The following is a 24,015-nucleotide window of genomic DNA, read 5'->3' on the forward strand; positions in this document are numbered from 1 at the left end:
ATACCACTGCAGCTGTTCATGACTCGTGTTTCTAGTGTTTTTAGGAGTCTAGGCCTTAACCGGAAGTGTAGATGATTTAAGCGTCTCTTAGTAAAACAGAACTGTTTTATTTTGGATGCTTTGTGACTATGAGCTCTTTGTTCATAGCTTTCTTAGAGCCTTGTTTGTCACATAACCTGGACAATCTTCCAGGCCCAGTTGAAGCCTGCCAGCATACTCTTATTAAATCTGATGCAAAACATCAGTTAAGCATATAATCTTGTCAAGTTCTTGATGTCTAGACAGACAGTTTCTAATGCACGCAGATAATAGGTGTGGCAGCAAGTTGCTTTGCCTGGGCGTGCTTCTGCAAGACAGGTCCTTCTTCCCCCCTGTTTGCTGAGCTTTCTGTTTTGCAATGGTCATAAAGCACACGGGGAAATGTTAGCTGTGTAGTATCTGGTAGAAACAGTATCCAAACAGGCCTTATTTACAGTAGCATTTTAGCAGAATGGTTCTTTTCAAGGGGATGGACAAAGCATTAGAGGTTCTATATTTTCTAACACCTTTGCAGCTAAAATCTGGCCAATTTGGTGTGACTAACATGTGAAGGTAAAGTTTTGAACTGAATACTGGTGTTCTCGTCAAGTTGAAAAGCAGTTAAGAATTCTTCATTTTAACGTATTGAAGATCTACGATGTGGTGAAGTAGTTTTAGACAATTGAAGGCAAACTTTTAAAACAGCGATTATGTTTTACTAAAATTTAAAAGCTTTTAAGAAAGGCATATTCTGTTTAGTTTTAATGTAATCTGACACAAGGATCTCCTCGCTTGTCTTTTATTCGTGTAGTATTAGAAATAATCTTATTTGCATTATGGGTTTTAGGTGCCTGATTTTGTCAGGTGGAGATAATGGATTTCCCAAGAATGGGTTATGCCCTTTGTAGGTTGCATTCCAAACAGCCATGCAAGATTGAAGAGAGGGAGGGACTCTTCTATTCTGCTACATGATCAAAATTTAAACACATGAAGTACAGGTTTGTGCTTTTTCATTTAAATTGAGTGCTGTTGTCTGCTAGATTCTAAAAATAATGAATGGAAGTTTGATGCTCTCTTTGGGTTAAGAAGTAAGCACAGGATACTGACTGTTTTATGATGGGAGATGGAGGCAACTTGTTGCTGCTAGGTCGAATTCATGGAGTGAGGAATAAATAGAGAAGAACTTAAAATTCTAAGGTTTAGTGCCTGTACTTAGAGTGAAGAAAAGGTTTGACTTTGCAACATATGGATATTAGCAAGCCATCAAGTGTCAGAACCCAGACTATCACCTAGAAAATAAAATGAGAACCGTGAAGTGTGTTTTTGCTATCATGTCACACAACCGAGGTAACGTGCTTCATAGTGGCTGAGAGCTACATCCCCCTTGGCCTTCCTTCTCCTCCTCCAACATCTGTTTATCGTGTATCTTAAAATATATCTATCTGTGCACGTAGAAGAATAGTGGGCAGCCAGAAGCTATGAAAGTGTTGGCATTGTTCTTCTGTTGTCTAAAAAATAGATGAAATACAGGTTGCAGGGAAAAATAACAATTTATAAAATTTTAAAAAAATAACAAATTAAACTAGGGATCCTAAAAAAAAACTTTTCACCTAGGATAGTGTGCTAAAATTCGTGTTGAACGATCTGTAAAATGAGCAAGAAGTCTTTAGCCCAGAAGTTGGTTTCGACCTTAAAACCTTTTGACCTTCTTCACGTAACCAGTGTCAGTTCTTTATGCTATGAAATAGCCGCACTTGACAGAGAACTCCATTAATTCTTCATTAGTTTCATCAGCGGTACTGAGAAAAATATTAAATGCTGAGTTAAATGCGTAGGGCTGAGGATCACTGCCTCATAATGTCTCTTAGGTTTGGACATCACTTGTGTTTTCTGCAACATGAACGATGAACATTTTTTATTAGGTTCAAGCTACGTAACTAGAAGTTTGCTGATCGCTTATTCTTTTAATTTCATCGACACAAGACGAACCTTTCAGAGCTATTGTGGTTTATATTGTATTTATCCTTTTTGCTGTCACTGTAATGTTTCGGTAATTTTTAGAAGAATTCAGTATGTTTTTAATGGCTGAAGCACTCATTAGAAATGGAGGGTAAGGCAACGTTAAATTTAAAATTAATGGAATTGTTTATTGCAGTTTTACCTTTGTGTTACCTGAAGCAGAGAATTTTATTATTTTTTTTATTTTGTTTTCGTTTTGAGTCCTTTCATCCACAGGGAATGAGGATTAGCCTTTGGCTAAAATAGTGCTTTCGGGCCGTTTCAGCATTCAGTAACTGTTTACTTATCCAAGTATAAATGGGTAAAAACACAGTTGAAACTCCCAGCTGCAAGGTCACCTGCCTTTTTAAAATTCAACCTCATGAGCTCCATTCAGTTGAGGGCTTGCTGGTATGAGCCATTAACTGCCTGTTGCATGTAACCTTCCCTTGTCTTACACAGAGCTGCACACGAACCTCTGGTACTGTACAACAGACCGTCGGCTCATGCCATGCGAGAAACAAAAGCAGTTTAACTTGTGATCAGTGATCATATGATCCGTTTACAGGGTGCAAGCTCAGTTAAGTAGAACTAGTAAATCATTAAAAATTCACTCAACACCATTCCTGCTGAGTAGAACATCACAACAATATCATTTTCTCTAAGTTGCCAGTCCAACACTTTTAGCAGCTTTGCTTGGTATAACAACAAGCTTTTCAAACCCTAAATTAATTTAAAAATTATAAAATGCATTGCAAAGCACAGTATGTTAGTTAAAAGCTATAATGTGTGTCAAAAAATAATCCTTTGGACTAAAATGGTCTCTGCATAAGCTAAGACATTGGGACATGCACACTATAAAATGACAGTAGCTTCTAGGACTGTTGCATCAGGCCCACTTCAGGAAAACGCTTAAACTCACCTCATGTAACACTACGGTTTAAAGCTGGCCTGAACAAAATAAAGCTACATAGAGATCTCCAGCCCTGACCAAGTGGTTTCTGTATGTTTTACTTTTACCAATTATAATGCAGTTTCCTGCCCCCCCCTTTTTTTTCCCTTTTTTTAAAATTTTTGTAATGCATTTCATCTAACATCTGCATTTTTCCTTGTTTTTGTTAGCTTGGTTAATTTTTCTTTAAGTATGGTTATTTCAGAAAGCAGCTGCTATGCATGAAAAAAGAACTTTTTTTCATCAGTCTTCTAATGATTTTAGTTATTCAGGGAAATGTATTTTGGAGCCGTATTAACTAGCGATAAATGGACCTTGCTGTTTTAATTCCTCTTAGATGAGTATCCAGCATTCAGAAACATACCCAGTGTTTCTTGTTCTGTGAAGCTGGAAAAGTCTTCCTTTAAGATTAATTTGCTAAAAAACTGTAAAAGTTTTTAACACAAACAAGCAATTTTTTCCTGTGTAGATGGAAATGGAGAGAAAGGGAGTGGATAAGGTAATGCTATAGTATTAAAAGTAGAAAGAAAGATTCAAGTACATTCAGCAAGATGAGAAATAGAATGGTAGGTGTTGGAAGGGACCTTTGGAGATCATCTAGTCCAACCTCCCTGCCAAAGCAGGTTCACCTAGAGCAGGTTGCACAGGAACGCATACAGGCAGGTTTTGAATGTCTCCAGGGAAGGAGACTCCACCACCTCTCTGGGCAGCCTGTTCTAGTGCTCTGCCACCCTCAAAGAAGTTTTTGCTTATGTTCAGGCAGAATCTCCTGTATTCTAGTTTGTGCCCATTGCATCTTGTCCTGTCGCCAGGCACCACTGAAAAGGGTCTTGACACCCACCCTTTAGATATTTATAAGCATTGATGAGATCTCCTCTCAGTCTTCTCTTCTCCAGGCTCAGCAGACTCAGAGGCCACTCAGCCTTTCCTCATAAGAGAGATGCTCCAGTCCCTCGGTCATCTTTGTAGCCCTCCGCTGGACTCTCTCCAGTAGTTCCCTGTCCTTCTTGATCTGGGGAGTCCAGAACTGGACATAATACTCTAGATGTGGCCTCACCAGGGCAGAGTAGAGAGGGAGGGTAGTCTCCCTTGACCTGCTGGCCATGCTCTTTTTAATGCACCCCAGGAGACCATTGGCCTTCTTGGCCTCAAGGGCACAGTGCTGACTCATGGTCAACTTACTGGCCACCAGAACTCCCACGTCCCTCTCTGCAGAGCTGTGTTCCAGCAGGTCAACCCCTAACCTGTACTGGTGCATGGAGTTATTCTTCCCTAGGTGGGTGACCCTACACTTGCCCTTGTTGATTTTCATTAAGTTCCTCTCCACCCAACTCTCTAGCTTGTCCAGGTCTCCCTGAATGGTGGCACAGCCTTCTGGTGTGTCAGCCACTCCTCCCAGCTTTGTATCATCAGCAAAATTGCTGAAGATACACTTTGTCCCCTCGTTCAGGTCATTGATGAATATGTTGACTAAGACTGGACCCAGTACAGCCCCTGGAGAACACCACCAGTTACAGGCCTCCAACTAGACTCTGCACCGCTGATCACAACTCTCTGAGGTCTGCCATTCACCCAGCTCTCCATCCACCTCACTGTCCACTCATCTAACCCACACTTCCTAAGCTTACCTATGAGGGTGTTATGGGAGACAGTGTCAAAAGCCTTGCTGAAGTCAAGGTAGACAACGCCCACGGCTCTCCCCTCATCTACCCAGACAGTCATGCCATCATAGAAGGCTACCAGATTGGTCAAGCATGATTTACCCTTGGTGAATCCATGTTGACCACTCCCAATAACCTTCTTTTCCTCTACATGCTTAGAGATGACATCCAGAATGAGCTGTCCTATCACCTTTTCCAGGGATGGAGGTGAGGCTGACTGGCCTGTAGTTGACACTGCAACAACAAATGCTCAACCAGTAGATGAGTATTTGTTTCACTGAAAAGTCTTCTGCTTACTTTAGCTTCATGCTTCTTTTTCTCAATGAATCTGAGCTTCATGAAAGAGGTTCTGTACAAGTAGTAATGGTGGTGTGTGATGATTGCCCTTTTATTTTAAATAACTGAGGGAAAAGATTATTTTCTGTCTCCAGGTGGATTTCTGATGTTCCTGTATTTGTGGCTGTTCATTTCAGAGAGGGCAAGTGTGGTTACAATAAAATGAAACTTTTGAAATATGTTAAAATGTGTAACAGGGATTTTTTTCCCCTCCTTAGATGAAAATTGAGGTTAAATTGTTCATACATCAAGTACTGTGTTTACAGCAACCATTACTTAGTTGGTTGTTTCTGTTTTTTTCAAGTTTATATCCATAAAATAAAAAATGGATTGAAAAAGCATCTGTATTAGCTTCTTTCACTACCACAGAAGAACACTTAGCAGTTCTGTTTCAGAGACATGCTTTATAGGGAAAAGGAAATAATTTTATTATCCACAGAGCAGTTTGAAAAATAGGAGCTTGACATAAATAATAACATTTTAAACAACAAAACGAGATAGAACATGGAAGCGTCTTAATCAAGTTAATGTCTTAACCAACCTAGGACACGCCATTTTTCTCTTATACTGAGGTACTTGCAGTTCTGCTAAGTACAGATGCCTAAATCTCTGTGTGTTAACATGGGAATAATTTGCTAAATGATGCAACAGTTTAAGGATCATGCTAATGGGAATAAACAATTCCTTTGGTGTTTCAGTAGGAAATTAATGAAGTGATGCTGGCCTACAGGTGTCTGTCTGCAAGTGAAAAGCATGTGCCTTCTGATGTTCTTTAGCCAAAATGCATAGAAGTGCAAATGCTAAAAACTGACCCTCTGTTGGGTGCTCCTCTTGGCGTGTAATATAAAATAGCAAATGCTGGGCATTTTATTTGGTACATAGCTGGATGTTTCTCAGGTACTCTGTGTGATGATGGCACTGCAAGAAACAAAACAAAATTAAAACCAGAAATTCAATGTGTATAACTGTGTAAACTACTGGGGACATTTTTTTTCCCTGCTATGTTGTATTGCCTTGCCCTATTAACATGTAATCTTCTGCCTGTGGAATCAACAGGAGGTTTGACTTCAGTTTTTTGATTTAACATTCACTATTAGGTGAGACAGTTATTGAAGGCACAATTTAATAATATATTTTGCAGTGGAAAGTGCAGTTTTATTGCAGTAATAAAGTATTTCTGAGTAATAAAATCATATTGTATCTAAAGTCACAGATTCAATGGCAAAAAAAAGAAAAGAAAAGAAAGGAAAAATGTCCTTTAGTACAAAGGTGCTTTGATGAGAGAAAGCAAGTGAACTCCAGATGAAATAGTTGTACTTTAAGGAACTGAGCGTTTGCAGTTTTTTAAATAATGCTGTTGGAGCAATTGTTTTGCAAAGTGTAAAACATGTAGTGCATCAGTCTGTTTCTAATAATTTGATCTAAAGGTATGAGTAACAGAAAATGAGTTCTGACATGAATAGTCAAAATATGTCATCTTCTTTTTAACTTTATGCAGCCTTATAGATATAATATTAACAAAGAAAAGTCATGCTAGGAGGTTGGTGTTGGGACCAAAGTCCAGTGCTGAAACAACAGAATGTTATGTATTATCTTCTTTAAGTGTTTCTTGCAAAAGCTTCAGAGTAAGTGTAACTGAAAGTAAATATTTCATTTAATTCTGAAAGTTTGAAGATATGTGCTGTGATATTTATTTCTGTTATTCCACGCATGAAGCTGGATAACTGGAGAAGGATGTCTTGTTCCTTTAGTCCATCTTCTCTTTGGTCAGCGCAAGCTGTGGGCTTCAGTATTGATAACAGCAAGGACTTTAATTTGTTTATGTAACAGAATTAAGCAAATACGGTATACATTATTTTGCTTAAAAAGCTAGACTAGTACAAATTCTACATGGCATATGTTCAGTGGATTAAGTACCAGTGAACATGTTTTATGTTGATAAAGTAGACATGCTTTCATGGAGATAATTTTTTTGCCAGGTTCCGTGTAACCTTTTTATAAGTGAGATAAAACATAAAATCAATAGATTTTAGTACACATGCCTGAAACTGCTTTAAGGTATCAAGTGTGAGGGGAAATTTTAATATTATCATTGTATTTGTTAGTGATACAACTGCTCCTAGAACTATGTTTTGATTTGGAGAAGCCTGTGGTTCTAGAAAGTTGCTGGGAGATTGAAGAGAGAACTGGGGGGAACAAGGCAAGTGACTTTTTAGAAGACTGGATAAGATAAGTTATGGGGAGAAATTCGAGGATATTCTGTCTCTCTTGGGTAACCGTGAGGGCGTGAAGAGGAGAGTTGATCACAGTATGTCAATAGCATCACTTCAAGTGAACAGCAACATGAGCAAAAAGATTCAGAGCTTCCCTCTAATGGGCAGTGGATATGAAAAGAACCAGCTGTTGTAACCGAGCTTACGCACCCAGGGTAGAGTAAAGAAGAATTTTAAAGGCAATGCTGATTTGTTGGAACAGATTTCCTAGAATTGCGACAGACTGTACATAGATGGCAGTTCTTTAGCCAAGACTGGAAGTACTTAGTGCATGTCAGCAGTGTAAGTAACCATAGTAACAACTGAAATCAAGAAAAGTTCAACAGTCCTCTAAATGAGCTGTTACTCTATCTGTCTTACACAAACCCCTCCCCTCATCCCTGAATTTTAACATGTCCTGAAGTTATGCAAATTTGGGGGAATAGTTTCTAGGGCTGAGGGATAGACTTTGTCAAGTGCTTTCTGCATTTTATGGATAGGGACCAGTTGTTAGAGCATTTCTTCAGTGGGAGTGTAGAAAGCCTCTCAAAGAGGCGGAACCCAATGCATTTTAGGACAGTATTCATTAAATCCATCACCTCAAGACACAAAAGGTTCCACTTACTGGTATTTCATGGCCAGGTTGAACTCCAAAATACCACATACAGAGCTTGGGAAAGGACTTTTGAGATAAAACAACTCTTCTGCTGTTTTTTCTCTCCTCTCATGTAGGGTGAAGGCATCTTCCAAATAAAATTTAAAAATAGACATCACTTATTAATAAGTTCAAGAAAAGTAATTATAAAATTAGTTAGATTAATTATGTTATGGGGTTCATCTCCTTCTCGTTATGCCTCTCCAATATATAAATATGGAAAAGAAGTCTCAGACATCTCTGAATTAGTTTATGTGGGCATAACTTTAGACAGAGTTAAGAAATCCTAAAGCATTAGCGCTGTGTACTCCAGTTTTGCCTTTGTGTTTTTTGTTTTCAACAAATTTATACAATTATATTTTCCATAGTTATTTTTGATTACCTCACCCTGTTATAGTGTCTAACATCTTCCAATTTTTTTTAGTTTATTTTGATTCACTAAAAACTAGGTAAACATACTGATGTGTTACTGTCATACAGCATTGCAGTTTAATGCTTTTGTATCCAAGTTCTTTATCTCTCATGCCTTAATGTGTGAATATCCTGAAATTACTTCCTGTGCCTGTAGTTAATCATTCCCTCCAAAGTTTGTTTTCTAAGCAGGTGCTTTACAAATTAATAATATATTGTTTAACTATGTGATTTATATCTTCCAAATTCCTGTATTTGCATTGTATTGTGTCATGTAAGTAATAAGGCCTAAATGCTCTTTCCATTACAGCTCAGCTTTAAAATTGGCTGTGACATTGCCTTCTTTTGGCTATCCACTGTGGAAACAAATCTGAACACAGACACACATTTAAAATCATCAGCTTTCAAGGAGGTTTTACATATTGACAGGTAGTAGCTGAAAAGCCAAAAGGAAAAGGCGAAATGTGTCTTGCATACATGCTGGGTCTTCTGTCTGGGAAAGAAAAAGTCATTGAAGAGGGAAATCTCACTTTATAAACACATAAACAGTTCACCCTGCCAACTGTCAGAACATGACAGGGACTCCAGTTCTTCTGATTGTGATCCAGATGTGAATACCTTCAGAAGACACTTTTTCTGCCTCTTGCTCCCTCCCCACCTAGCAAAGTTTATCTTCAGTTAGGTCATCAACTCTGTAAAGGAAGAGAGAAGTAGGAACAGAGACAAAAACAGAAAATCTGTTCTGTATCCTTCCTTTTTTTTTTTTTTTTTTTTTTTTCCTGAGAGTGCTGTTCATGAGTCTTTCTAACTGGAACAACACTAGCTTCAGTTTTGCCTCCTCTCTGTTTCCTTTGAGCATGCTTAATTAAATACTATTTTTCATGTACCTGGCAAAAGTCAATTTAGATGTTGCCATTGTAGACCAGTGCTCCTATTTGCTCTTGTATTATCATGATGATACAGCACAAAACTATGAGGCAGCAGATCTTTTCTCACAGATCAGTGGTCAACACGCTGGAGGGAAGGCATGCCATCCAGAGGGTCCTGGACAAGCTTGAGAGGTGGGCCCAAGCAAACTTCATGAAGCTTAACAAGGCCAAATGCAAAGTCCTCTGCATCTGTGTTGGCAGTCCTAAGCACAAATACAGGATGAGCAGAGAGTGGATTGAGAGCAGACCTGAGGAGAAGGACTTGGGGGTGTTGGTGAATGAGAAGCTCAACATGCTCCGGCAATGTGCCCTTGCAGCCCAGAAAGCCAACCACATCCTGGGTTGCACCAAAAGAAGTGCAGCCAGCAGGTCGAGGGAGGTGATTCTGCCCCTCTGCTCTGGTGAGACCCCACCTGGAGTACTGCGTCCAGCTCTGGGGCCTCCAGCATAAGAAGGACATGGACCTGTTTGAGCGAGTCCAGAGGAGGCCCACGAAGATGATCTGAGGGCTGGAGCACCTCTCCTATGAAGACAGGCTGAGTGTGGGGGTTGTTCAGCCTGGAGAAGAGAAGGCTCTGGGGAGACCTTATAGCGGCCTTCCAGTACTCAAAGGGGGCCTACAGGAGAGATGGGGAAGGGCTCTTTATCAGGGAGTGGAGCAATAGGAGGAGGGATAACAGTTTTAAACTGAAAGAGGGGAGATTCAGATTAGCTATCAGCAAGAAATTCTTTACTGTGAGGGTGGTGAGAGACTGGAACAGGTTGCCCAGAGAAGCTGTGGATGCCCCATCCCTGGAAGTGTTCAAGGCCAGGTTGGATGGGGCGTTGAGCAGCCTGGTCTAGTGGGAGTTGGAACTAGATCATCTTTAAGGTCCCTTCCAACCCAAACCATTCTATGATTCTATGATTTATTATTGTTTTTTTCAGTTTGCTCGTGACTAAAAGTACTTTAAAATCGCATTGGACATTTGACAATTACAGCAAATTACACGTACAAGTTACTTCAGCGAAATTATCCCTAGAAATACTAGGATGGATGTCACATTTGAGTTACTTATATGATATTTTCTAACTGGAGTTGTATTTTGTTTTGCTTTGTTTGTTGGTTGTGGGATTTTAGTTTTTTTGTTGTTGGGTTGTTGAGGTTTTTTTGTGTGTGTGGTTTTAACACAATTTTGTGCCCTCTAGTATGTTCTGAAGGAAATGATGCGTCTGTAGGTCAGCCTGCACAGTAAGCAGTACCCACACTAGCTTTAAAATTCAAACCTTTCATTAGACTACCTTTTCCACTGGCAGCTTCCCTTACATTCTGAAATCCTTCAGAAGACACTCTAGAACATGAAGCTCTCGCATAAAGTTGATTTTATGTTTTCCCAGTCTCGAGCTACTTAGTGCAAATAAAATTTTGTGCCAGTCAGCCCAGATGTATCACAGCACTGTTAAAGCCCAGCCTGCTAATTACAAATGTTTTGCACTGTTTGTGTGATGCACAGATTTCTTGGAAATAGGTTTCCTTCAGCAGTATGTAGGTTTACAGTACAGTCAACAGAATGTTGCAGAATAGCAATTATGGGAATAAGGAGAATGCACAAGCTATTGGAGTGAACGCTTTAATGCTGATACATTTTTTTCTGATAAAAGCAACTCAGATAAGAGCATATTCAAGTTATTGTAGCAATTAGTTTTTCTAAGATGTCTATCTATATGAAATGTTTCATGGTAGAAAAAAAAACCCGACTCTGTAGTAGAATAAAAAGTTTATTACATTTCTAGACTACATTATCCTTGTCAGCTAGATTAAAGCATTCTCCTAGTTGCTGTCCTATATTACCATAACAAGTGAGGAAATAATGTAGTGTTGTTACTCAGAGCAGCTTATAAATTTTGACATAAGTGTGAGAGAAATCACTTGAAATGTGAAGCAACGAAGAGGAATAATTAGGAACAGCAGAATGATCTCGGTAATGTGACAACAGTTTCTAAAGCACCCCACAGGATTGAAATCATCAGGTTTGCTTGACCTATATCTTTAATAATACAGCTCATTGCCCTTGTATTGAAGCTAGAGGGTAGGACAGAGTATGAGCTTTATCATGTTTTAGGAGAAATTGCAAAAAGTTTATTTATTAACACAGCACAAAATGGCCCATTTCTATGATTACCAAACAGGAAAGCAAGTTGGGCCACAGTTCACCACACAGAACACTTTATAGTCAGGCTTGGCTGGCAAAAAATATTATGTAACACTCAAATAAGATAAATGGCTGCATTGGCAGTGGAAATAACCTTCTGTTTAATTAGAAAATAAGAGCTATATGGGACAATAAAAATGGTTACTGCTGCCCTCAGTCACTGTTTAATAAATATGATAGTGCTGAAGATAATGCTAAGTGTTATTTATTTGTGCAATATCACGGGCTCAGTAATTGTTCATGTTCTTGATAGTTACCCTGCATGTAGAATGAGTCCATTTCACATTTTCTTTGTTTAATTCTTATAAAGGAAAGAGATTTTTTTTTAACTTTTAAACTGTTTTTAAAAGCCAAAGATGTGTGATCAAAGTTCATTCACTTCTCAGTGGTGCTGTAATCAAACTACTGGTTTTCTTAGCTTACCTTCAGGATTATTAAGCTTTGAAACTAATTGTTTCATGCTTTTCAGGCTGGATTGTCTATCTGCCTTGGATACGTTTCTACATCTGTGAGAGGAGAGTATAATTCAAATTTTTAGCTGTTCATTTCATCACGGCTGTATTTATAATTAACATAGTTCTAAGGTCTGATTTTACTGTGGTTTTCTCTTCCTTTGGCTTCCTTTGGAGATTTTAGCACTAAACATGTACAAATCAAGTCCTGCAGGGCACGGTGTGGAAGAGTGATGATTTCAGTGAAGGCTTCTCTCTAAAGGGAATAGTTTTCACCAGTAAATTGAGCATCAAATTGTGTTATGTGCATATGTATCAAAAGTTTCCTTTCTCTGTAGGGCTTGTTTATTAGATATGGACATTGTTGCTGGTTTCGTGTATTTAGGAACATACAGATATTTATCAAATGCTTGACAGAAAAGCAGGGCACGGGATGCATTTCGCAATACACTTTTAACAGGCTTGGCATCCCAGCCCTATTGCTTTTGGTCCCATCTTTCTATTTTGAATCTACAGTAAGTACAGGGATTTGAAAAAGGATATCAAAGGCTTTGCTTGGTTTTATCCAAGGGGAAAATTCAGAAGATGTTTCATCAACAAGTTTTAACCCCTCCTTCCTCCACTACTCGCCCCCCTCCCCCCATGTAGACTGTATGTCAAGAGGCAAAACAAAACAAAACAAACCCCCTTTTCTTCACACAATTCACTTTAAGCTTCAAAATCCTCCAAAATCCCCAATCTCCCTTTGCAGTCTGGTTCCCACTCTCCAGCTTTCCTCATCTCCCTCTGAAAGAAAAAAGCTCTTCTTTAAGGGACTGATAGGTTGTAGAGCGATGCTTAGCAACAACATTCCTGTGCCTTAAGTAGCTGCAAGCCCCTAGCTGAACTCTTTGATGTGACTGTCAGGGCAGATTTATTTTGTTTTAGCACATTGTCTACTTGTCCAGATGTATCAGGAGATAAAAAGGAGTCATGTTTACACTCTTTTTGGGAGGGGGAGGGAGGGAGAAGATGTAATTAAATCGCATTTTTGATGAATCTCTGAGAGATCGAGGTGAAGAGCAGACGAATTTGCTTGAATATAGAGGGGAAACCCACTTGCCTGCCCTAACACCTGACACTGTAGAAAATGAAGTGTAAAGCCATACACAATGTGTTGATTTGGTTCCCCTGAAGCCTTTGCCTTTGTGTTTTCTCATGTGCTGGTAGTTCACGAGTGTCCAGAAAGGCCTATTAGAAAGTAGCGGTTGTGCACCAGGGACTCTTTCCTGTGTGTCTTATTTAATAGATTTATTTGTGAAGGTTGAAAATAACTGTGTTTTTCTCTAGAATGTTAATGTTATAGATCACATATCTCAGAACTTCTGGCTGTGGTAAGTGGCTGTCAGTCAAATACTTTAAAAAAAAATAGAAATAATTGAGCCTCAGTGATCTTGGATAAACAAATGTGCAGTGTAAGGCAGGCCTTGCTGAATTCTCCCAGAGAACAAATACCACAGATAAATCCATTTTTGTTTATTTGCTTTTAACTTGCACATTTAGCAACACCATTCTGAGCTCTATTAATAACCTGCGGTGTGCAGTGACAAGTCAGATTCCAGCATTCAGTATGCTGTGGGTATGCCAAGTGAATAAAATGCTAGTTTTAATCTGCTGTTACAAAAGTTACTCTATTTGCATTTTAAATAGGTTACACTACAGCACCCCCTTCTGCTGACTAAGTAGTGTGACAAGAGGTTTTAGCTGCAATTCAGTTTTATTCCCACATGACAGAATGAAGATGCCTTGAAAGTATTTTTAGCCTCCCCATTTCTTAATTCCCGTGCCTACTAAGCAAGGAGATCAGTGCAACTCAACAATAGCCATTAAACTACTGTTATCTTATAATTTTCAGGATCTAGCTTTCATTTTTGCAGCATCGTCCATACTTCTGAAAAAAATGTAAACCCTCTAATGTTGCAAACAATTATGCTTGGTCAGTGAAACTTATACGCAGCTCTGCAGTCCTCTGATTGTCATTGAAAGTGATTGCAAGTGATGATATTATGTTGCTGATTTAATTTATGGAACAGTCTCAGAGGTTCCTATCCAAAATAAAGCAATTTTCCTTGCTGATTCTGTCTTCGCTTTTGAAGACTCTGTGGACATCGGATTGGCGAAAACAAGTGTGGAAGTTCTGAGTTGTCTATGTTTCATAATACAGGTCTGTGAAAAGTAAGAAGTTACTGTATGGTATGTAATGTGCGTTTGAGTTCTGCATCTGTGTTTATATGTAGCTTGTATACTGTTGTTATGCCATAGCACAGCATAAATCTCGGCAATTACTCCGTTAGTCCTGTGTTTTGTAGTTGTGATATAATTGGTTGAAAAATATTGGAGGGAATGAGTGAAGGAAACGTGGAATCTAATACATTATTAGTGTACTTCACGTAAGTGACTTACCTGTGTTTTGCGTCTTCTGTTGAAGTTGTAATATCTAAAAACTTACTATTGTTCTTTCACTCTTTCAGAGCTGTTGGTCAATGAATAAAATGCAATAAATGGCATGTTTGGACACTGGTGAGGTGGGAACTTAGGAAAAGGTTAGCATCTGCTAGCACCTAAAAGTTCATTTGTGGTTCGCTTTGTGAGACACTTTAAAGAACAGTTATCTATGACAACTCAAAATTCTCTAGCAACAGTTGCAGATTTTTATGGTTTGGGGTGTGACGGGCTTATTTATGTTTTGTTTTCTTGCACTTTATTTTACTATCATGTAGGTGCATTGAATCTTGCGTGCAAGAAGGTAGCATGTGTGTTCCCAGAAGATGAAGAAGGTAAAGATGCTGGTAAAGAAATGCAAGATAAAATGGATACTTCTTGCTTGGACTTACATTCTCAAACTCAGACCAGGAGACTTTCCTTTAATTTTGGGGGTCTTTTGTCAGTTTCCTGATTTTCCTTAATACCAGTCTAAGAGAAGAAAAAGCATTCAGAAATCTATTTTAGGGATGACTGTGATTTAGCAACTTTGAATTTATTTTGTAGTGTGATTTTAAATGGATTTATTCTTATTTTAAAACCTAGCGTGAAGTTTTACAGTGAATAGATTTCTTGTTGTATTGTATTAATGGGTATTCCTTTCATTCACTGTTATGTTGCTAGAATGTTTAAGTGCTCCTTTAGGGACAGATCCTGTTATCTACAGTAATGAAAGATACTGAGCCACTTGAGCAGCAAGTATTAAATCATCAGAAATGAAAAATTAGAATCTGGTATATGATTAGGGAGAGGTAGTAATTGTCAAGTTACTCTTCTTCAACTCATTAAACCGAACTGAGTGAGCAGCAGAATCTCTTGCATCCTTCTGCTTTTAAATGTAAAATCTTTTTTTTTTTAATCTTGGGTTTTTTTAATTTTTTAAATCTTTTTTAAAAAAAGCAAGGCAAATACCATGCAATAAGAAGTCACTTTTTTTTCTACTGAGCTTGAAAAAATAGCGTTAGGCTAAAATTCCTCACTTTTGAGTGATAGAAATTGAAAAAGCATGGCCTTGGAAGTCAAAAAACCTAACGAGTGTTTTTGTATGCTATATGTTACAGTAGAACAAATCAATTCAGGCTCCTTAGATGCAGTCATTGCCTTGTGATTATATTTGTGTAAAGTCTTGGAGCCTTTGATCAAAGAAAGGCATTTGTGACTAGGTCTAATCCAAGCTCTTTAAGGTGTTTAACTTGCACGGGGGAGGAAGAGCTTGATAACAGCTGGGATTTAAATTTAGTTTTGCTGAACTTTTGTTTTGAAAGGATTTCTATTATACACTGCTTCCTTTTCCATACAGAAGATGGATCATTGAGTAAACCTAAAAGGGAAAGAGGATATGGGAGGAAATGGGTGGGGACTTGGAATTAATCTTCTGAAGAAAAATGTTTGATCAGCGGGTAGGAGAGGATGAAAACCTCTGATGTTGACAGCAGGCAACTTTCTGACTAGTGTGTGATTGACAACTTTGATGCTCCAGTGGGGAGCGAGTGTCCAGCCGTGCTCAGGCATCCTCTGTCTGTGGGTGGTAGTGTTAATAATGTGGCAACTGGAAAGATTAATTGTGGACAAGCAGCAGGATTACGAGGAGGGCTTCACAAGTCTAAAAGGAACAGTGGTAGGAAGGCCTCTGATCTGTCAGCCCAAAAGGAAATTAGTTAGGGCAGGCTGGAGCAGGCTTAAAAAAGGGGGGGAAGGGAGAGGGGGAAGATGGAGTAATGGGAGAAGGGAAGCATTTAGGATATTAAAGGAAAATGAAGAGGATATTGAAAAAGGTCATAAGGGAAGGGGCCGATGTTCTTGAAAGACCTTAATAACGCTACATCCTCTTACAGTACATGCAGAGTTCAGCTTGTTTTGCAGGGAAATGCAAAGTGACTTTTGTAGTGCTTAGAGCTGCTACATTAGGTAAAACCTGTTACTTGTTTTCAAAATGAACCTGAGAATAAAGTCAAATTAAGAATTTTCAAAGATGTCTAAATTCAAAATACATAGGAGGGAGTTTACGTAAGCGGTTTCTGCAAATTACCAGCTGCTGTGTGTTTTACTTCCCACCCTTTTTGGTAGAAGTAGGGATTTTGCCAATAAATTCTGTGTTACCATTAAAGAGGCCATTCATCATGCTTACTAATGTTATTAATCAAGATACACCACAGTACTCTTAAAATGAGATCATTTTGATAAATCATGTATGACATGAAAAGACTTTATTCCTTTTAAGTGCAATTTAGACTGTAATTTTTTTCCTCATTTATGATTCATGGGAGAAACATGGATAAAATTCCCTTGCACATTTACACCTTATCTTCAGTAATAATTCAAAACTGCTCTTAGATGAAAATTCAAGGTCTGATTCACCAAAGCTGAATGCCAGCTCATTATTTTCTGGCATTCACTAGTCCAAAAATAATGTCCATACATTAGGTGCTTTTCACAATAGTTGAATTTGGCTGCGCACCAGACATATCGATTACACTCAATTAAGCCTAAATGTGTAAGAATTATCTGATGTTCATTTACATTTTTGATCCAGTTGCACCCTGCTTTCAACCTTGCAGTTTAACATTAAGTGAAAACCAAACGGTAAAGTAAATTCAAGTGAGAAATTATAATCTCTCTTATATGAGAATAAGGGAAATATATACTGAAATGCTTTGAATCTTCTTCAGCTTCACTACTTCTGTTAAATAAGCAAAATTCTCTTGCCTTCTCTTGTTAAAGGTTATTGGAATTGGAAGGCCAACCAAAATAGAAGATCACTGTTCTCCTTGTCGTCCTAGTACTACAATAATTTGGCCTACTCTATTAATAGCATCACATATGAAAACAGGCTGCTAAAATGTCCAGAATGAGTATTTGCTAAGTTCAAAGTCACGCTCTTGATTATAGCTGAAACACGTGTGTTATTTATTAAATTTAAAAATGTCATAAATGGGTTGCAGCATTTTTTGCTAACATAGGTATAAATATTAGATAATTTTTTGTTTATTCTTGTGTTTAGAAATATGCAAAGGAAATGTCTAGTAGACAGATTTAATTTGGAAAGCAGAGTAATTTACATTTTACTGTTTGTCAAACCATGATTCAAAGAAGATTGGCTTATCTGAATTACGGTCCCCCCCTTTACTTCTTTCAGCAGCTGAAAGCATTTGAAGGACCGTGTGCAGTTGCCAAAAATAGCAGACCGTTTGTATTTTTGAACCACTGGTCTCTACAAATTTGTTCTGATGCAGCACATGCACAGTATATCCTGATACTATGCAGTATGCTCCCTTACTAGTACCATCCATATTAGCGGTTTTATTCCTTGAAAAGTGGAGTTTAGGGATTAAACAAGTGAAAATTTTCTTTAGTCTAATTAGATTTCCAGACTTTTAAGAGCCAGTGGCTAGCGTGTGGCTGACTTAATTTTCTTCTAAATGTTACAAAGCGTTGTTATTCTTTTTTCTTTTTTCCTTTCACGCTTTACTTGGTGTTTGCATATGAGAAAAATATTTTTCATTTCCACATCATACTAAAAGCTATGCATCCCAGACTTAGAATGGTCAGACTCCTGATGATTTTTGGAAACATTATTATTATGAGTATTAGATTAGTAGGCAAAAGAAGCATAAAGCCAAAAAAATCCCTTGTCCTACCAATACCTGCCCTTATGTTTCTTTCTTCTCTCATGAATTCTCTTTATTATTAATAATAAGAAAAAAAAAATTGGGAAAAAGACTCCCTATATTTCCCTAGGAAATTCTTTCTAATTAGATAATTTTATAGAAATAAATTAAAATAGCATATTAGTTCAGAGTAATCAGATTGTGTTTGTCCTCTTTATTAGGACTGGTCAAATTAATACTTCTAATTTTCTTAAAAATGACTGCTGATGAAAGAAAGTCGTTCAGATCTTTGTGACATTCAGCAAAATATGAGAAGCAGTTTAAGGCATGAGACTGAGACAAAAATGGGTGATACCCTTTTCATTCCTTTCCACCTTCCATCAAAATTCATCTGCTATGTTCTTCTGCTTTTCAGTACTGTGTTCAAACATCTAAAACCAGATTTGAAAACAACTCACTGTTTTTATGCTGGGTTAGGCGATCATCTCAGTCAGTCTATAGAGATCAGGCAAGTTGTGATAACACCACACGTTTGTTTCCCCCTCTTCCGCTTAACTAAAGTGACTCCAATTTATGCTGGAGGTTTAGTAAAGGCAACCGCCAACCCGTAGTTAACTATGCTTGGCTGTGGAGCAAGGGAATTGGGTAATCCCATTTCATCGAGGAAAACTGTCTCTCCACATGAGCGTGCCATGCCACCTGTTGGTTTTCCGGAACATAACACTGTATTGGGACCGGTCACAAACTCAGGCTGGCCCATCTGAGACCTCTCTCCTAGTTCAGAGGAGAAGAAAGTAAGACTTTTTGTAGCCTGCCATATGTGGTGGTCCTGTCAGGTCCTGCTTTTGTATACTTTCCAGTCTCTTTCTTTATCCATTCTTTCACACTTTATCCCTTTCTTTCAATGTCTGCCTGCTCCATGATTTCATAGAAAAGCAAATTGTAAATGAAGCGGTTCTTCCCTAACCATTCCCTAGCATGGAATTGTTAAAGACTTGGTGTATTGGTGCTTCCTGTAATATTTTCTGCTATCACAGGTCTCTCAAAGACCTCACAGTGAAATCAAAGTCCCGTTGTTCTTGGTGTTCTGCAAGCTCATGGGAAGAAACAGTCCCTCTAAAGTAGTGTTTTGATACTCTCTGCAAGCATGTTGTAAATTCAACCGAAAATGAATACACTTAAATCTTTTTCTGTTATTACGCAGACTATGTTCCTCTTCGCACTGTTATACATGATTTTTATATGTATATTTAATTTGTAAAAAAATAATTTCTAGTTAGTTATGTCTAAAGTTTCGGGGGAAAAAATCTTGAGGAGGAGTTCCATGGAAAGTTTCTGTACATTTTATCACAAATGTGAACAGATCATGATGGTCCAATATACTCATGGGTTAAGACATGTGAGTTGCTGCCGTCAGTGTTACAAAGGGGTTGAATCGACACATTGCTGACGTATGGGTACGCAGATGTTTAGGCAAGTTTTCAAAATATATATGAATTATTGATGACTGTTGCCATTGTGTCTCTTGGGGAAGATATGTGTGCCCAAGAGATCCTGAATGAGTCCTTAGCCTAAGTAAATGTTTATGCAGAGATTTCTTAAAATTATAATAGGCCATGTATCTGTTAAAGTATGATTAATTTTAAGCATTGAGTGCATCTGAGACAGAATAAGCTTATCAGGAAACTATTACTGTTTGTTTACATAAAAGGAAAAGTTTTTCAAAAGCAAGTATGAGCTGATCCTTTAAGTTGGAACTATACCACAGATTGTCCCATTAATCATATACCTTTCTGGAGAAATGTTTTTGTCAGCTTAAAAAATGGATAATGCAGTGATTTCCTTCATTCTTAATTGTAGTTTCCCTGTGGATATATTAAAAATCTTTTGAAATAAATCATACTTTCTTGCTAAATCCAAGTTTTGTATCTGATAATGTGATATGTACCATTGGGCTCATTGCTGCAATGTCACAATATTGTTTTCCATTTTTATTTGAACGTAAATCACTAAATGAGAAGCAATGAGCTTTCAAATTGCTGAGGTCATTTCTCTGTGACCTTACTAGATGACTTTGACAAGTGTTAAAACTGTGATGAATGAAAATAAACAACAGTATCGCAGAACACAAGAATTCTTGATAATTGTGGGTCAGACTTAGAGAGTGAGTATCGTGCTGTCCCCCAGAAATTTTCCTCTTTATCAGTTCCCTGAAAACAAATGAGTCACACTCTGAAATGCTGGAGATTGGAGATATTCCCATACTAGATGAGAAACATGTTGCAAAGGAGAAATCCCAAACACTTAAAATCTTCCTAATCTATTGAACCCTCGTGTTGTGGTTTAGCCCCAGCTGGGAGCTAGGACCATGCAGCCTCTCGCTCACTGCCCCCAGTTAGGATGGGGGAGAGAGTTGGAAGAGTAAGAGCGAGAAAAAAACTCATGAGTTGAGATAAAGACAGTTTAATAGGTAAAGCAAACACCGCACAGGCCAGCAAAGCAAAAAAAGAAATTCATTCAGTGCTTCCCATTGGCTGGCAGGTGTTCAGCCACCTCCAGGAAAGCAGGGCTCCGTCACGCATAAAGGCTACTTGGGAAGACAAACACCATCACTCTGAACATCATCCCCTTCCTCCTTCTTCCCCCAGCTTTATATACTGATGTATACAAAACTTATATAGCCCCTTTGGTCAGTTGTGGTTCAGCTGTCCTGGCTGTGTCTCCTCCCAACTTCTTGTGCTCTCCCAGCCTGCCTGCTGGCGGGGGTGAATATGAGGAGCCGAAAAGGCCTTGACTTCTTAACAGTAACGAAAACCACCAGTGTGCTGTCAGAAGTATTTCTCATCCCAAATCCAAAACATAGCATTATACCCGCTGCTAGTAAAAACGTTAACTCTATCCCAACTGAAATCACACCACCTTGTCAGGACAGGCCAACATGCTGCTGTTCTTCCTGCATTGAAAATTTGTCAGGTATAATACATTAGTGGCTACTACAGTTATGGTATACAGGACATGTACAGGTGTGTAGAGGTTTTGTGGCATGCCTTAGAAATAAGGGTAAATATTAGTCCAGAAATTCTGGGATGCAAATACTGGCTGTGTGACACAAATAGGAGAACGTCAACTATCAAGGAGTATTAATGATATTCCAGTATAGCCAATGTAGCCTATTAGCCACATCTTACTCATCAACAGAAAGTAAAATTTCCTAAACAATAACCATTGTTTTATTTAAAATTACTCAAAGTTTAGGTTTTGGAGGGGTTTTTTGATTTATTTTTGTGTGTGTTTCGTTGGTTGGTTGATGTTTGTTTCTTTTCCGACTGCAGCTTCTACAGCATCTGTAATTTTGATGAACGTTGTTTGAAAATATGGTACTCTTTTACAATGTCGCTTTAGTATCAAGTACAACAATTCTTAGCTTGGACAAAACTTACAGGTTAATACAAAGACAGAGATACCTCAATTTAGCAAATGTTTGTTATGGGCATAACTTAGGCTGTGAGTAGTCTAACTTTATTGGCCTTGTAACTTTTATATGTTGTACTATGACGTACTGCAAAACTTGGATGACTTTAACGCTTGCAAGAATACAAGCTTCTCCTGTAATAACACTGGTAGAATTTCTTTACTGAGCTGTTTAGTGACCTGTTCCTATCAAACTGAGGCTACCACCCATTTTAAACAGCTTTCCTTGAAGCTATTTGTGGTTGTAGTTACTTTCCACTGCAACAAGAACTTCTGATGCGTATGTCACCAATACTTGAAGACATAACTGTCACGTGTCAATGCTGTCACTGTCAAAATATTCCTGTGAATATTAAGAGTAATACAATCTATACAAATCTCTTTGGAAAACAGCTTAGGGCCAAATATCAGTATGTGGTAGGGAAAACAAATAGTTGTCTTTCTGCTGGTGCGTGGGCTTACTCAGAAAAGCGATTCATAACTCCAGACAGTGTTTGTGCAAAACAATCCTAACCCTGGATGATACTCCATAGAATTAAAGTTGCTCTAGCTGAATGCTTAGCTCAAAGGTAATGAAAACTGTTCTATATTTGACAGGGAATTATATACTGTACATAAAATAACAGCAAAACACCAATAAACAAACCCTCCTTTTCTTGCTTTTCCTAAAATTGGAAATAAAGCTAAATTGCCCCTTCACTCCAATATCCTTTTTAGAAGCTCTTGAATTTTGCTCGCTCAGTGGTATATTGCTGAAAAGGCAAAGTCTCTTCCAGTAATTTTAGGAAAAGCTATCATCAAGCTGTCAACAGTCTAAATTGAGATTAAAAGTACCAAAGAGAAACCTTCACTATTATCAGAGTCCCAAATAAGTGCACTTGAATAGGCAGATAACATCTAGAGTGTACAGTACGAGACCACTTATTCCTCCAGCTTTTGGAGTGATTTACAGGGATGAAGTCTTATGTTAAATAGTTAGTGACATTTTTCTTCTTGTCTTAGCCAGAACAACTCGGCCCAAAGAAAACAGATAGTTGTGAACAGGTGCCTCTTCTTGGAATTCATTTCAGATGTCACATCGCTGGGTGTTAGGGGCATCTGTCTCATCCTCTGAGATGTTATGTGCCCTCAGCTCATATTGGTCATCAGAGGGAAGATTTCCAATACTTCGTAGTCAAGGGTAGACTGAGCTGCGTGTTTACAGTTCACTAAAATGAAACTATTATTCACTCTGTCTGAAGGTGAGAGTTGTGTCTATGGCATTACCTCTCTGAAAAGGGTATGTTATCACTGGTGAGTCAGCAGAAGCAGCATTTTCTACGTTTTTATTCGTATCTGATAAGTAGCATCTTTGCTATTTAGGTAAACCTGTCTCTATTAAGATGTTTGTTTTGATGCATGATGCATCTTCATGTTATGACCTGATTTTTGCTAGAGATAAAAATGGTCTGACATAGAAATTGACAGCTGGTCTCCAAAAGCAAAAGCTTAGTATACTAATCTACTGAGTCACTCACTTCTTAACATTTTAATATATTATCACCTAGGAGTCCAACAGCTATGACAAAGAAGTTAAAGCCTTTAACGACCTATAACCACGATTAATTTTCCTTACTGTGGATTTCTGATTGTTGTTCTCAGGTTTAGTCTGGCAATTAAGATTTGAATTAGTATTTAAGCTTTTTCTTCTCTCAAACCATTTTAACCCTATTTTACACTTTTATCTTAATCAGCCGTGGTAAATCCGGTTTTGAATTCATTTCAATTAAAAAAAATACATAAGTTTTGAGGATATGATTAGTTACAAAATAAGAAGTAAGATTGAGGTGGATTCCTTTGATTGACTATTGCAACTTATAAAACTGCATTGAGGAATCATTGAGGAATAACCTGCATAAAAGATAGCCGTTATTTTCTCAAGACTCCCTTCAGTAAATTATCATGAGATTCAAGAAATAGTTTGGCTTTTTTATTTCTTCTCCTTATTTTCCTTATCTTTTCTATTAGAAATTATCATGTAACTTTTAGTAAAAACTGTCCTTTGTGTCTTCTATTAAAATCCAGCATCTTTTTATGTATGTTGCAATGGGTAGATTGTAAACACTCCAGAGCAAACTCTATCTGAAACTGGACGTATAACTACCATGATATCAATCCATATAACTTAAAATGAATTTTAAAAACTGTGATGATGGTTCATATTCACCAACACAATCCTTTATTTTCATATCTCCTCCTAACAATGCAACACTGCTGCTCTGTAACTAAAAAGCAAGATGGCAAATGTGGCTTGCCTTGGCTTTATATTGCTCTTTCCTTCAGAGGAAACATCCAACTGGTTGAAGATTACTTTATTGCAAACTATCGCTCCACAAGCTAATCTTTTTAAATTGGAATCATAGGATCTTGAAATTTTTGTTATGGAGAAAGATTTGGGTTTCCTCTTTTCTCCCTTAACTTTTTGCTTTTAAGGATTCTGAACAAATCTTCTTGGTACTTACTTCTTTAAACGTATTAGACTTCTGGTGTGGGCTTATTATTAACAATTCTATATACTTGC

General features: G+C 37.9%; 1 protein-coding gene across 1 annotated transcript in view; it reads left to right on the forward strand.

The window, feature by feature from the left end:
- LRMDA (leucine rich melanocyte differentiation associated) overlaps positions 1-24,015 on the forward strand; it is a 684,574-nt gene that overhangs the window by 547,181 nt on the left and 113,378 nt on the right. The window lies entirely within an intron of this gene.

The sequence above is a fragment of the Chroicocephalus ridibundus genome, chromosome 6 (genome assembly GCF_963924245.1).
Source record: "Chroicocephalus ridibundus chromosome 6, bChrRid1.1, whole genome shotgun sequence".
NCBI lineage: Eukaryota > Metazoa > Chordata > Aves > Charadriiformes > Laridae > Chroicocephalus > Chroicocephalus ridibundus.